The sequence below is a fragment of the Pristiophorus japonicus genome, unplaced genomic scaffold, assembly GCF_044704955.1.
Source record: "Pristiophorus japonicus isolate sPriJap1 unplaced genomic scaffold, sPriJap1.hap1 HAP1_SCAFFOLD_61, whole genome shotgun sequence".
Taxonomy (NCBI): domain Eukaryota; kingdom Metazoa; phylum Chordata; class Chondrichthyes; family Pristiophoridae; genus Pristiophorus; species Pristiophorus japonicus.
Genome location: NW_027254520.1, coordinates 2,863,878 through 2,879,803, shown reverse-complemented (window position 1 = coordinate 2,879,803; position 15,926 = coordinate 2,863,878). Strand labels below are relative to the sequence as shown.

The 15,926-nt window shown below is 44.2% G+C and overlaps 2 non-coding genes across 2 annotated transcripts; both read left to right on the top strand.

Moving 5' to 3' along the window:
* The first annotated feature begins 9,683 nt into the window (after positions 1–9,683).
* trnas-gcu (transfer RNA serine (anticodon GCU)) lies at positions 9,684–9,765 on the top strand. Its single transcript has one exon. It is a non-coding gene; the product is annotated as a tRNA-Ser (tRNA).
* A 3,686-nt stretch (positions 9,766–13,451) lies between these two features.
* trnan-guu (transfer RNA asparagine (anticodon GUU)) lies at positions 13,452–13,533 on the top strand. The gene has a single exon. It is a non-coding gene; the product is annotated as a tRNA-Asn (tRNA).
* The last annotated feature ends 2,393 nt before the right edge of the window (positions 13,534–15,926 follow it).

Genomic DNA, 15,926 nt, shown 5'->3' with positions numbered 1-15,926 from the left:
CAGAGAGTGAGAGGTAAAGTGTAAATCCCATGAGCACATGTCGGAAAACTGAAAGGCAGTAAGTAAAAATTTTACTTGCATTGCAGAATCTGATAGAGGCAGAGTAAACCCCACACACACAGATCAGAAAAATGACAGGTAGAAGTCAAAATCTTCACTCACATATCAGAGAAATACAGGTTTAAAGTAAAATTGATTCTCATGTTCATATACCAGAGACAAGCAGATACAGAGTAAATTCCATACACACATAGCAGCAACTAACAGGTACAGTCTAAAACATACAATCAAGAAGCAGGAACAAATAGGTGCAATCTAACATAGCAGAAACTGAGAAGCACGGATTAAACCTGAACACACAACAAAACCCGACAGTTACAGAAAAATACACACACTTGCATATGAGAGACTGAGAAATACAGTATAAAACCCACACTCACACATCAGAGGCTGACTTATTACAATCCTATTCCCATAACATAAATTGACATACAGTGACATGCCCAGACTCACGAACCAGTAATTGACAGGTACAGGGTAAAGACCTCTCTTTCATTCCAGAAACTGACAGGTACAAAGGAAAGCCCACTCACAATTAAGCAGAAACTGGCAGTTATAGAGTAAGGCCCATAATCACATGTCAGAACTTGATGGGTACAAAATAAAATCCAGACTCCCATAGCAGAAATGGAGTGATACAGAGAAAGGCCCACACTCACAGCAGAGACAGATAGATACAGAGTGAAACTCAGACTCATTTACCAGAGACCGACAGATTCAGCATAAACACTCACCTCCATAACACAAATTGACAGTTAGAAAGTAAAACGAATACTCTATCAGGAATTGGGGGTACACAGTAAAACAATACTAACATACTGGAGAATGACGGGTATGGAGAAGAGCTCACATTCACATAACAGAGATGGACAGATACAGCACAAAATACACACTCACTCACCAAGAATGGAAAGATACATTGAAACATTGAAAATAGGTGCAGGAGCAGGCCATTGGGCCCTTCTAGCCTGCACCACCATTCTATATGATCATGGCTCATCATGCAACTTCAGTACCTCACTCCCGCTTTCTCTCCATACACCCTGATCCCCTTAGCCATAAGTGCCACATCTAACTCCCTCTTGAATAAATCCAACAAACTGGACTCCATAACTTTCTGTGGTAGAGAATTTCGCAGGTTTGCCACTCTCTGGGTGAAAAAGTTTCTCCTCATTTCAGTCCGATAAGGCTTACCCCTTATCCATAGATTGTGACCCCTGATTCTGGACTTCCCCAACATCAAGAACATTCTTCCTGCCTCTAACCTGTCCAGTCCCGTCATAATTTTATATGTTGGTATGAGATCCCCTCTCATTCTTCTAAATACCAGTGAGTATAAGCCTAACCGATCCAGTCTTTCTTCATTTGTCAGTCCTGCCATCCCAGGAATTAGTCTGTTGAACCTTCGCTGCAGTCTCTCAATAGCAAGCACGTCCTTCCTCAGATTAAGAGACCAAAACTGCACACAATACTCAAGGCGTGGTCTCACCAAGCCCTGTACAATTGCAGTAAGACTTCCCTGCTCCTATACTCAAATCCCGTCGCTATGAAGGCCAGCAGGCCAGTTGCTTTCTTTACTGCCTGCTGTTCCTGCATGCCTACCTTCAGTGACTGATGCACCATGATACCCAGGTCTCTTTGCACCTCCCGTTTTGCTAATCTGTCACCATTGAGATAATCTGCCTTCCTGTTTTTGCCCCCAAAGTGAATAACCTCACATTTATCCACATTATACTGCATCTGCCATGCAATTGCCCATTCACCTAACCTGTCCAAGTCACCCTGCAGCCTCTTAGCATCCTACTCACAGCTCACACTGCCACCCAGCTTAGTGTCATCTGCAAATTTGTCGATATTACGTTAAATTCCCTCATCTAAATAATTAATGGATGTTGTAAATTTCTGAGATCCCAGCACTGAACCTTACGGCATCCCACTAGTCCATGCCTGCCATTCTGAAAAGGACCCGTTTATTCCCACTCTTTGCTTCCTGTCTGCCAACCAGTTCTCCCTCCACATCAATACATTACCCCCGATACTATGTACCTTAATTTTGCACACTAATCTCTTGTGTGGGACGTTGTCAAAAGCCTTTTTAAATTCCAAATTCTCACATAACTCACTGACAGACTGTGTTTATACATGTGTATATATATATATATATGTATACATGAATTCAATCTGAACTTTTTAACTTTCACAATAAAAGTGCTTTTTCTGTTCTGTCTACATTGGCTCTATTACATTTGACCTCTTTCAACAGCACAAGCAGCTGCTGTCAGGTCCAGCTGAAAGACACACGCGACTTTAAAAGATCGCCTTTCTAGCCCATCTTTCATCGTGGCTTGTCTTCCACCATGGGCTTACTGTGTTTGGGTATTTATTGACTGCACCCCTCATTTCCAATGAAATTCTTCTGCTCACACAGCCTTCGTTCTATCAAAAAAGATATCCAGCTAACGATTCAATTATTTATTTATTTCAAATAAATCAAATTCAATGAGTTTAAAATAAAATTTAAATGTATTTATTTTCTTAAAATGTCAAATATATATATGTTCCAGTGTGGGCTGGTTTTACGTCCCTCCCTCCTTCCTGCCAGTCGTTTTCCTGTGGCTTCAATAACCGTCTCTGGCCCACGGGGTCCTGAGCCCCACTGCACATTTGCCTTCAGGGATGATAGAAATCTCACTTTATTCTTTTAAAATGGAACTGCTGTCAGTCAAGGGTCATTCTGCATCTGGGTAAAAGGGATATCCTTGCTGTCCCGGATCATTCTGTGTCTGTTTCAACGGGCTGGTTGTCAGTTCCGGTTCATAATCTTTCCCTTTTTCTCATAAACCCGGGACATCCTGTATAGTTTGAGAAGGTGTTGTTGTAGGAGGTAGGCACCTTTAGATTATACCAGAATACTAGGCATTAGGCACCTGCTAGATATATCAAAACTCACATCAGATTAAAATGGACACACACATAAAATGGCTGCCCAGGCATGATGGGAAATCAGGTAGTCAAGCTGTGAACTGTTGAACGTTCAATGACCAAGCAATAACCCTGTGAGGCCCACTGTAGGAATGCCTGGGATGCGGGAAGACAGAGATAAGAAGGAAACCATCTCCTGTGAACAAGGTCATAAACCAATTAATTCCCCAGGAAGAAAGATAAGAGGGAAACCATTTGCTGTAAACAAGGCTATAAACCAATTATTTCTCCCAGATGAAAGAACTAGGGAGAGAACCTATAAAGTCATCGATCAGCCCAAGCTGACAATAACCGAACATATGGTTCCCTGGATACGAGGGGAATTCTATTGGGTTAAAAGAACCTATATGTAATCTATAATCGTTGTGATTGGCTTGTGTCCAGCCGTGATGGGCTGTGTAGCTCTGGTAAACTGTTTTGTAACTGTTGTGAAACATATAAAGGTGCATGTAACCCTTTGTTCTGTGGAGAGAAACCTGGATACGGTCCTGAGTTTTTCCTCCCCGCTGAGCGTAATAAAAGCTGCATCAGCATTGGAACCGACTCTGAGTGTTGAGTGATTCTGCTGAGAAAACACTAACGCTAACAATGGCGTAGTCGGCAGGATTTCCCGGAGTCGCTGGACGCCCTTGGAAAAAACCCGGGTGAGTATAAAAAACAATTTTTAAGTTTAAAGGGTGCGGAAGGTGGAAGCTGGTTGATCGACATGAGGAGACGGTCTAATATCTCAAACGCCGAGCCTGAGCCTGAATTAAGAGGACTTTTGTCCCACGTGATGGCCAGGAACCAAGTAGGCGCAGGGAACACATTAGACCGTGGGATCGTGATACCAAGAGACATCTTCCGGACCCAGTAGTGTAATTTGAAATACCCCGGGGTGGAACCAAGCGGTGTACAGCGGCTAACGGAATCCAAACCTGTGAACAGGGTCGGACCAACGGGCTGAGCGGTGGTAGGTAGTCGTTACGGAGACTTAGAGCACTGCGGGAATTGCTTAAACGCGTTTTTAAGAATTGTATAAGTTTGTGTAACAGCAGAACTTGTGACCTGACAGTAGCCAAGAGACAGTTTACTATAAGTCGCGCTAGAAAGAAAGCGGACCTCTGAGAGTAGATTCCTAACGGTACTAGTCCTTCCCAGGAATGGCCATGAAAACAAGTAAACTCGAGTGGGATCCGAAGGGTCGCTTACCCACCACCTGGCGGAAAAACAAAAGAAGCTAATTGAAAAAATGATTAAAGCAGGGTGGAATCCTCAGGAATTAGTTATGTGAGGAATTATTTAGATAAAACTACGACTTCCCTGAAAGGTCATGGATCCAAAAATAGAGCCGGCCAAAACAAGAAGAGAGACTGCTGTAAATGTCTGATCGTTAAGTGAGAAGTGTCTGTGTGATTTTAGACTGCAGAATGAATTTTTTTATGTATTCATGTTCCGAAAGCCTGGTTGGAAGAGGAATGCAAGTGTCTGTTTATTTTAGAAACAGAGTGAAAGTCTTTTTTTAACCCTTTGTAATGTTGTCCTGTATGTGGGAAGTTTTAAGACATTTAAGTTAGAAACGCAGGTGTGGATTTATTCGGATGATAAGTTACGGAGCTAGGAAAATAAACAAATAAAGAATAGGTTTGTTGAGCAAAATATTTATTTGACATGCTCACTTACTTGCCGAAAGAAAACATGCAATGATTGATTGGGTTGAAAGACATAAATTTTGTCTCGGAATGAGATAAAGAATGCTTTAAAAAAAAAAGAGCTTTTAAAAAAAAAGTTTTAAATAAAGATTGAAATTACAAAGTTTGAATTGGGATTTTGAGATATTCAGAGAAGGCACAGGAAATACTGAGGTGGATTTTAAAAAAAAAGAAAAAGATTAAATTAAATATGATCAGGTCAAACTCCTGGGCAAGTGGCGAGCTATCTGCGAAGGTGTAACAGGAACTTTTGGAAAATGTTAAAAAAAACAGCAAGCTTTAGTAACGACTTTGAAACTGGAGCATTTTGAGATAACGAAAGGCAGCACTCAAACTCTCAAAGCTGGACTCCATTCCAGTTATGGAGAAAAAAAAAGATAAAGACGCCACTTTGAAAGTAAACAAATGATTTTAAATTAACAACTGTATGGAGTTACGAACCCTCCGTGTAAAATACAAAACCTAATTTGAAGAAAGGAAAAAAAGATGTAACGGACTAAATGGAAAAAGACATAACTTACTGAATACTAGTTGATGTTTGCTGTGAAAAAGATATTGGTTTAATTAGAAGAGAAAAAAAAAATTGGAATAAGTAAAAAACACTCTACATGGATTCGAATTTTCAATTATGAAAAAGTTTCAATGCAGTTTGAAAAGATTTCCAAAATGGACAGTGTTTATCAAAAATGTCCCGAACAGTCTAAACAAGCAGGAGGGTTTTGAAGATAACGAGGAGAAAGAGAGAAATAAAGAAAAAACAGAATTGAATTTCAGTAAACAAAATTGCTATTGTATGTGTGGTCTTGTTTTAAAACAATTAAAAAAAAATTCTTTGCAAAGTACTTGAATTAGAAGTTAAGAAAACATTGGAGTTTACTCTAATGATTTATGCTGTTTTTAACGGATTCCTAATTTTGAAGCCAGTTTTGAAGGCACAAAGACTTTTTTTACAGATGATTACGTGAAGTCTCGTAATGACATCAGGTCTTCTTACAAACCTGGAAAGGGGTTAACCCTTTCCATTGACAGCCGTTTTATACTGAACATTATTAATTTGGATTTCTTAATTAAAAAAAAGACTCACCAAACCGAGGAAACAAAAAATAAAAACAGAACTAGCTTATGTAATAATACTTGCCTGATACAATAAAGAAATAGATATTCAATAAAACAAATTGAAGAGTTAAAAGCTAAGATAAACAGGCTGGAAGAGATAACAGGACTAGACGGATAGCGCAGTGCGCAGCCATAGCACCATCACCTCTGGCAATAGAGCCAATGTACCCCACGGTGGGTAGGTGTAGTCCACAAACCCAACCTAACGGTAAAGCAGACAGCGATGTTTGGAGGAATAGCTTTGGCCTTGGTCATAGGAGTTTGGGTAATATTTAAGTGGGTAAAGACACGGGCGCACGCCCTACAGATTCAGCTCGAAATGGTTCGATTATAACCTTGTGCTTCTGATTTTGCAGGGTGACAGGGACACTCGTAGAGCAAAAAACTTAACCCCTGGTGACGACCAGGCCGTCTGTTTAAAATTACAGATAATACTTACCGGAATGGGAATACGAACGGCGCTACTCGTAATATGGATAGCCCTGCGACATGCACGTACCCTGGGCAACACCGACGGACAGCAGAGCACGCTGGAAATAAACAACTACCTGTACTATGGAGTCTTGTTTAATTTAACGGACGGAATGTGCATCCCAGCAGCCAAGGACTGGAGCAAGGACAGGACTTACTTTAATGCATGGTTACAAGTGAATCCTAATAAGAATCCTAATAAGAATAAAAGTATGTGTACAGTACTCCACGGGTATAAGGAGCAGATGCATTAAACGGAGGGATGTCAAAGGGCCTGATGAATGTACTTTCGGCATAATTTGCGCGCCTCCGGGACAATCCCAGCAATCAGTCATCCGCAAGAAGGGAATGGGGCTGTGTGGGTATTACGAGGAGCCGGGGGCGGCTGCAATATCATTGTATGTATGTTTCTCACCCCCTCCGACACCGCGCCCCATAAGAATCACTACATTGCCCGAGGAACTGCCTTGCCCCATAACTACGAAGGGACCAGAGAATGGGATTGTAATGTACAGCGAGGGGGAACTGTTGTATGATAATGTTAAACATGAAATTGTGCCTGTTCTGATCAATATTTCAGGCATCCAGATGCCGGAATACTGTACAGAACAGTCAAGGAAGATGTACAATGTATTAAGTAAAGTTGTAATGCAGCAGGCTGCCGATGCAATGGGTGCCAGTAGGTTCCGGGGACAGGGGTTAGCCCCCAGGATGAAGAGGGAAATAGTTAATGATGTTGCTACCGTTTTCAATACAGGGACCTCAGTAGTGAACTCGATAGACATACAAGGATTAAATGAGAGGGTGGAACAGCTTAGAGGGGTGATGAAGGTGTTATTGGAGAGGGTGGAGCAAAACCAGGAAGACCAAGCCAACCTAGGAAAGGAGGGTGCCAAAATCCAGCTGGATGGCATCTCAGTCCTGGAAGCTCACGCCAGAACCATCAATCACCTCATTGATAGAGAACAGGAAGATTTAGCTCAGTTGGCTAACGAAAGGGGGACACTGGATAATTGTACTCTGAAGGGACTGACCAGAGTATACCCAGCAATTCCAGATTGCCAGATGGGTAGGACTACCGGGATAGGGACAGTCCTGATGATCCCTATAGTCACGCCGGGTTCAGGGCCGTTCCCCCGATACCAACGAGAGAATATCGTAATAATACGGGAAAATGTCTCCATACGCTACTACCTGACCACCACCTCTGCCGTTCGTCGAAACAACATACTTACCGGGATTTCCCTAGCAGATTGCAAGCAAAAGGGGGAAATCACAGTATGTCCTCACCCGGTGGGCAGAGGGGAGCGAGACGAGTGCGGGTTTAACTGAACCGACGGGTGTGTACTAGAAATAGTGCCCGCACACATGCACTTCGCGAGGGCAGGCTACGGAGGGAGGGGAAGATACTGTGTCTCTACCACAGAGCGTTCATACCGGTATAATGACCTGCAGTGCCCTATACAAGAGCCAAACTTTTGCTTTACACCACTACGACCTGTCGCGATCGAGCAAGCGCATATCACCCAGGTTAGGCGCCGGAAGTCCGAAGTTATCGAGGTAACCGATCAGCTCCATGATCATTTACAGGATTATGACGAGCCAGAGCAGGTCCCTATCACACATCTAACCGACGTATTACGAGAATTGAGGCTCAGAGTGGGTCAATCTGTAAAACTATATCACCAACTGCAAACTAAAATCAAAGTACTGGAAGAAGATACCGAGGTAGACTTACAAAGTCAGAGTTGGTGGAGAAAGGTCTGGGACTGGGGAATAAATGTGAACATCCACCCATGGATTCGAATAATTTCACACATACTGGTCGGGATACAATTGATCTTAGCAATAACATGGGGCGTAATGGCCTGCCAGGCATGCAGACACCACGCACAACGAAGATGGACAAATCACCGTTCCCCGGATACTAAACAAGCCTGTTTTATAAGGGGGCAGAAGGATTTGGCCTTTCTCAATTCGATTTAAGCAACCGGGACTCCTGAAACCACGTGACTGGCAAGTACGTTGAGGCAGGGAGTACCGGGCCGTGCACAAAATCTAATAAAGGTCGAATGGTCGGTTAAAAGGGGACTAGGACTAGTCCCTTTACCGAAAGGGGGAGTTGTTGTAGGAGGTAGGCACCTTTAGATTATACCAGAATACTAGGCATTAGGCACCTGCTAGATATATCAAAACTCACATAAGCTTAAAATGGACACACACATAAAATGGCTGCCCAGGCATGATGGGAAATCAGGTAGTCAAGCTGTGAACTGTTGAACGTTCAATGACCAAGCAATAACCCAGTGAGGCCCACTGTAGGAATGTCTGGGATGCGGGAAGACAGAGATAAGAAGGAAACCATCTCCTGTGAACAAGGTCATAAACCAATTAATTCCCCAGGAAGAAAGATAAGAGGGAAACCATCTCCTGTAAACAAGGTTATAAACCAATTATTTCTCCCAGATGAAAGAACTGGGGAGAGAACATATAAAGTCATCGATCAGCCCAAGCTGACATTAACAGAACATATGGTTCCCTGGATACTAGGGGAATTCTATTGGGTTAAAAGAACCTATATGTAATCTATAATCGTTGTGATTGGCTTGTGTCCAGCCGTGATGGGCTGCGTAGCTGTAGTAAACTGTTTTGTAACTGTTGTGAAACATATAAAGGTGCATGTAACCCTTTGTTCTGTGGAGAGAAACCTGGATACGGTCCTGAGTTTTTCCTCCCCGCTGAGCGTAATAAAAGCTGCATCAGCATTGGAACTGACTCTGAGTGTTGAGTGATTCTTCTGAGAAAACATTAACGCTAACAGTTTGACTTCAGCTGCAATGACCGAATTGTTAAACTGTTGTGTTCCAATTTGCATTGGGGTTGCCTGCGCCGGTGCGCACCTAGATCGCAGTACATCAGTTCACTCACTCGAAATATGCTCATCTTTTCCAAAATCCACTCCTTGATGTTGCAGTTGCCCCGCATTTTCACCCAATATACACAACAACACAAGGTATGCTGATGGCAGAGGTCGCGTGGCCTGAAAGATGAAGCGTCTGTCTTCGATTAAAACCGCGAAATTATCAGAAGATTGCAGGTTCGAGTTTTGCCGCGGTCAACTGAGCTCGCTGCGTGAAATGTTGCATTGTTTGTTTAAATTCTGGCGTGAAACCAACCGTCTCTTCCACTCACTCACCTAAAGTCATGGAAGGCTGTTTGCTTCAAGAAACTCATGGCAAGTTTTCGTCATTGTCGATCTGCATGCACGGGCAGAGCAAGCTGTGAAGTGGACTTTCTTGCACATTATTTCTGATTGGATACAAAAAGCAGGAGATTGAATGGCTGACAATGTGTCAAAACAGAGAAGAGATGGCCGAGTGGTTAAGGCGATGGACTGCTAATCCATTGTGCTCTGCACAGATGGGTTCGAGTCCCATCCTCGTCGTCGTTGGCTTACAGCTTGACCACGTTTTGACATTCACATTTCACCTCATCGCCAAATTCCCCTTTTACTTGCAGGGATGCTGTACTTTCCTCAAGTCATGTCTCAAATTAATAATATATTCGTCAAAAGGAGAACAGTTGCAGGACAATGGCGAGCGGCACTAATTAGATAGGTATCAGAGAGACAGCACATGCACGATGGGCCATAATATCATTTCTCACCACCGTCAGAATCTGAGAGCTGCACTTTTCACTGTCGGCGGCTCGTTGGTCCACGTTTATGATTCTCCCTTCGGAATGATCACATTTGAAATGCGAGAGGTCACGGGCCAAATCCCGGAGGAGCCCCGTCATGTTTTACTCAAAGTTCCGCTTCTAACATCCGCTCGACATGTGAGAAAACACACATATTTCACGTTAAAACGTCTGATTTTACGCCGATGTTCCATGAGCTTCCAAATCCCAGAGCAATGTGAAACCGGCCAAACTGAGTAAAGTTAAAATATCTCAGAGATACTCGGCTCTGTGACTCGTTGCAAAACCTAAACCCTTGTTAGGTTCCGGCCAACACTTGATCAGTACGTCTTCCTGTCTGAACGCATAAGTTCACCTCAATTGGGATAAGCATACATTCAGCGTCAATCTCCACCTCTGCCCTGAATATGAGTGCGTCCTGTTTCTCCAGAGCTGAAAAGATGAGAGAAGCTGCCTTTTGAATTCGTCCCTTGGTTGCCGAATTCAAAGCGGACAGGATATGAATCCGGGCTGGCAAAGCTGCCTGGTCTGATTAAAAGGCGGTGACACCCTATATTGTAGGCATGTTCTCGTCTTGTGGCCTCAACATTATGTTCAACGTATCGGGTGATAAGCACCGCTCCCATTGTCTGGTATTGGTTCTGCTATTCCCACTAACACCTCCTCTGGACCATCCTTTGTTACGTTATTGCCCGATTACCACCCATTTTGCCTTTCTCCATTGTGCCATTTATTATTTCATCACTCCTGCGTTCCACTGTATCACAGAGGTTCCCATTTGACATTTCTCGCTGCGTATTTTTTCCAGGCGCTATTTTTGTTGAAAAAATCTGTAATCTTTAACTTTTTCCTAAAATATCGGAATGATTATCCGACAGAACGTGAAAACGGAGTCTTGCTCCACAAATTCTGCACGACCTGCCGAGTTTTACATATTTATCTGTTTTTATTCATTCTATTTCCATGTCCCTGTTAAGGGGATGTGCTGTCTGTCCGAGATCATTCTCTGTCTCTCTAAAATGGTGTGCTATCAGAACCTCATCATTCTGTGTCTGTTTAAATGGGATGTGCTGTCTGTCTCAGATTTCCAATTTCAAATTTCAAAACCTGCCTTTGGACGTTAAGGAATTTTTGTTTGCTTGTGTGTTTGTGTAAGCTAGAGTGTGTGCAAACGTGCTGTGCGATCTTACTGTCATGTGAGAAAAATGCATTGCATGCAACTTGAATCCGTACTGATTTGATTGAACAGTTCTTCGTTGACTCTCTGACGGTAGAAGAATCTGCTGTGGGATTATGCTATTCCTAATCTGAAAGAAGGGAAAATACACAAGTTAGAAATATAGCGATTTTAGGCAGGGCATGCGTGTGGGCTGTGTGACATGATGACATCCTCCATCCTTATTTTCAAATTCAAATCAAATCAACCAAGAAAAGACATGACTGACTGACTGACTGATTGTGTTTTACATATATATGTGTATATTTATATATAATCCCAAATTTTTAACTTCCAAAATAAATATACTGTTTCTGTTCTGCCTGCGCTGGGCTCTATTACATTTGACCTCTTTCACAGCACAAGCAGCTGCTGTCAGATCCAGCAGAAAGACACACGCGACTTTAAAAGATCGCCCTTGTAGCCCACATCTTCATTCATGGCTTTTCTTCCACCATGGGCTTACTGTGTTTGGGTATTTATTGACTGCACCCCTCATTTCCAATGAAATTCTTCTAGTCACACAGCCTTCGTTCAATCAAAAAATACATAGATTATGAATCAATTATTTATTTATTTCAAAAAACTCATTATTTTTTTTAAATACAATTTAAATGCATTTATTTTCTTAAAATGTTAAATATTTATATATTTCAGACTGGGCTGTTTTTACGTCCCTCCCTCCTTCCTGTCTATCTATCACGTGTGGCTTCAATAACAGTCTCTGCCTCGCGTGGTCCTGAGCTCCAATGCACAATTGCCTTCAGGGATGATCGAAATCTCACTTTATTCTGAAAGAAGGGAAAATACACAAGTTAGAAATATAGCGATTTTAGGCAGGACTTGCGTGTGGGCTGTGTGATATGATGACATCCTCCATACTTACTTTCAAATTCAAATCAAATTAAACCAAGACAAGACATGACTGACTTTATTTATACATGTATATATATATGTGTGTATTTATATATAATCCCAAATTTTTAACTTCCAAAATAAATATGCTTTTTCTGTTCTGCCTGCGCTGGGCTCTCTTACATTTGACCTCTTTCACAGCACAAGCAGCTGCTGTCAGATCCAGCAGAAAGACACACGCGACTTTAAAAGATCGCCCTTGTAGCCCACATCTTCCCTTATGGCTTGTCTTCCACCATGGGCTTACTGTGTTTGGGTAGTTATTGACAGCACCCCTCATTTCCAATGGAATTCTTCTAGTCACATAGCCTTCGTTCAATCAAAAAATACATAGATTATGAATCAATTATTTATTTTTTTAAAACAACTCAAATTCAATTTTTTTTAAATACAATTTAAATGCATTTATTTTCTTAAAATATTAAATATTTTTATATTTCAGACTGGGCTGGTTTTACGTCCCTCCCTCCTTCCTGCCAGTCTATCACCTGTGGCTTCAATAACAGTCTCTGCCCCGCGTGGTCCTGAGCCCCACTGCACAATTGCCTTCAGGGATGATCGAAATCTCACTTTATTCTTTTAAAAGGGAACTGCTGTCAGTCAAGGGTTATTCTGCATCTGGGTAAAAGGGAAGTCCTTGCAGTCCCGGATCATTCTGTGTCTGTTTAAATGGGCTGGTTGTCAGTTCCGGTTCATAATCTTTCCCTTTAAAACAGATTTTCTCATAAACCCGGGTCATCCTGTATTGTTTGAGAATGAGTATGATTTCAGCTGCAATGACCGAATTGTTAAACTGTGTGTCCCAATTTACATTGGGCTTGACTGCGCCGGTGCGCACCCAGATCACAGTGCATTTGTTCATTCACTCGAAATATGCTCATATTTTCCTAAATCCACTCCTTGATATTGCAGTTGCCCTGAATTTGCTCACAATATACACAACAACACAAGAGCTGGTGCTGGTATTGGCTGTGTGGCCTAATGGATAAGGCGTCTGACTTCGATTACAACCGCAAATTTGTCAGAAGATTGCAGGTTCGAGTCCTGCCCCAATCAACTTAGCTCGCTACGTGAAATTTTATATTCTTTGTTGTGATTCTGCCGAGAAACCAACCATCTCTTCCAGTCACTCACCTGAAGTAATGGAAGGCTGTTTGCTTCAAGAATCTCATGGCAAGTTTTCATCATTGTCGATCTGCATGCACGGGCAGAGCAAGCTGTGAAGTGGACTTTCTTGCACTTTATTTCTGTTTGGATACAAAAAGCAGGAGATTGAATGGCTGACGAGATGTTACAACAGAGACGAGCTGGCCGAGTGGTTAAGGCGTTGGACTGTTAATCCATTTTGCTGTCCACACATGGGTTCGAATCCCATTCTCGTCGTCGTTGGCTTTCAGCTTGACTACGTTTTGACATTCACATTTCACCTCATCGCCAAATTCCTCTTTTACTTCCAGGGATGCTGTACTTTCCTCCTGTCATGTCTCAAATTAATAATATATTCGACAAAAGGAGAACAGTCGCAGAACAATGGCGAGGGGCACTAATTAGAATGGTCCCTGATGGACAGCAAAAGCACGATGGGCCATAATATCATTTCTCACCACCGTCAGAATCTGAGAGCTGCGCTTTTCACTGAGAGGCGGGAGTCGAGAGTCGAGATAGGCAGCGGCCTATAAAAGGCTCAGCAGTCCGGGGAGTCGAGAGAGGCGGGAGTCCAGAGAGGCAGCGGCCGATAAAAGGCTCAGCAGTCCGGGGAGCGACGAGAGAGGCGGGAGTCGAGAGAGGCAGCGGCCTATAAAAGGCACAGCAGTCCGGGGAGAGTCGAGAGAGGCGGGAGTCGAGAGAGGCAGCGGCCTATAAAAGGCGCAGCAGTCCGGGGAGTCGAGAGAGGCAGCGGCCTATAAAAGGCTCAGCAGTCGGGGGAGAGTCGAGAGAGGCGGGACTCCTCGGAGAGGCAGCGGCCTATAAAAGGCTCAGCAGTCCGGGGAGTCGAGAGAGGCGGGAGTCCAGAGAGGCAGCGGCCTATAAAAGGCTCATCAGTCCGGGGAGCGTCGAGAGATGCGAGAGTCCAGAGAGGCAGCGGCCTATAAAAGGCTCAGCATTCCGGGGAGCGTCGAGCGACGCGAGAGTCCAGAGAGGCAGCGGCCTATAAAAGGCTCAGCAGTCCGGGGAGCGTCGAGAGAGGCGGGAGTCGAGAGAGGCAGCGGCAGATAAAAGGCTCAGAAGTCCGGGGAGCGTCGAGAGAGGCGGGAGTCGAGAGAGGCAGCGGCCTATAAAAGGCTCAGCAGTCCGGGGAGCGTCGAGAGAGGCGGGAGTCGAGAGAGGCAGCGGCAGATAAAAGGCTCAGAAGTCCGGGGAGCGTCGAGAGAGGCGGGAGTCGAGAGAGGCAGCGGCCTATAAAAGGCTCAGCAGTCCGGGGAGCGTCGAGAGATGCGGGAGTCGAGAGAGGCAGCGGCCTATAAAATGCTCAGCAGTCCGGGGAGCGTCGAGAGAGGCGGGAATCGAGAGAGGCAGCGGCCTATAAAAGGCTCAGCATTCCGGGGAGCGTCGAGAGAGGCGTGACTTGTGCAGCTCCAGCTGAGAGAAGTCAAAAAAAAGTAGAAAGAAATCAAAAGGTGACGTCACAGCCAACGTGGGAAGTGATTGGCTGCTGATTGGTGAGTAGTTTTTCTTTTTCTTTATTAGTCAGTAACTTTGAACATTGTTGTCGGCAATTTAAGTGTACCTAAGGGTTAAGTCATGGCAGGACAGCTCGGTCACGTGTTATGCTCCTCCTGTACCATGTGGGAACACGGGGACAACACCAGTGTCCCTGACGACTACATGTGCTGGAAGTGTGTCCACCTCCGGCTACTGACGGTCCGAGTTGCGGAGTTGGAGCTGAAGGTGGATTCACTCTGGAGCATCCACGATGCTGAGAATGACGTGAGTATCACGTGTAGCGAGTTGGTCTTACCGCAGGAGAAGTGTCCACAGCCAGCGAGGGAATGGAAGACCAGCAGGAAGAGTAGTGCAAGGAAGGTAGTGCAGGGGTCCCCTGTGCTCATCCCACTGCAAAACAGATACACTGCTTTGAGTGCTGTTGAGGGGGATGACTCATCAGGAGCGGGCAGCAGCAGCCAAGTTCATGGCACCGTGGCTGGCTCTGTTGCACAGGAGGGCAGGAAAAATAGTGGGCGAGCGATAGTGACAGGGGATTCAATTGTAAGGGGAATAGATAGGCGTTTCTGCGGCCGCAACCGAGACTCCAGGATGGTATGTTGCCTCCCTGGTGCAAGGGTCAAGGATGTTGCGGGTGCGGGACATTCTAAAAAGGGAGGGAGAACAGACAGTTGTCGTGGTGCACGTTGGTACCAATGACATAGGTAAAAAAAGGGATGAGTTCAGACGAAATGAATTTAAGGAGCTAGGAGCTAAATTAAAAAGTAGGACCTCAAAAGTAGTAATCTCGGGATTGCTACCAGTGCCACGTGCTAGTCAGAGTAGGAATCGCAGGATAGCTCAGATGAATACGTGGCTTGAGCAATGGTGCAGCAGGGAGGGATTCAAATTCCTGGGGCATTGGAACCGGTTCTGGGGGAGGTGGCACCAGTACAATCCGGACGGTCTGCACCTGGGCAGGCCCGGAACCAATGTCCTCGGGGGAGTGTTTGCTAGTGCTTTTGGGGAGGAGTTAAACTAATATGGCAGGGGGATGGGAACCAATGCAGGGAGATAGAGGGAAACAAAAAGGAGGCAAAAACAAAAGACAGAAAGGAGATGAGGAAAAGTGG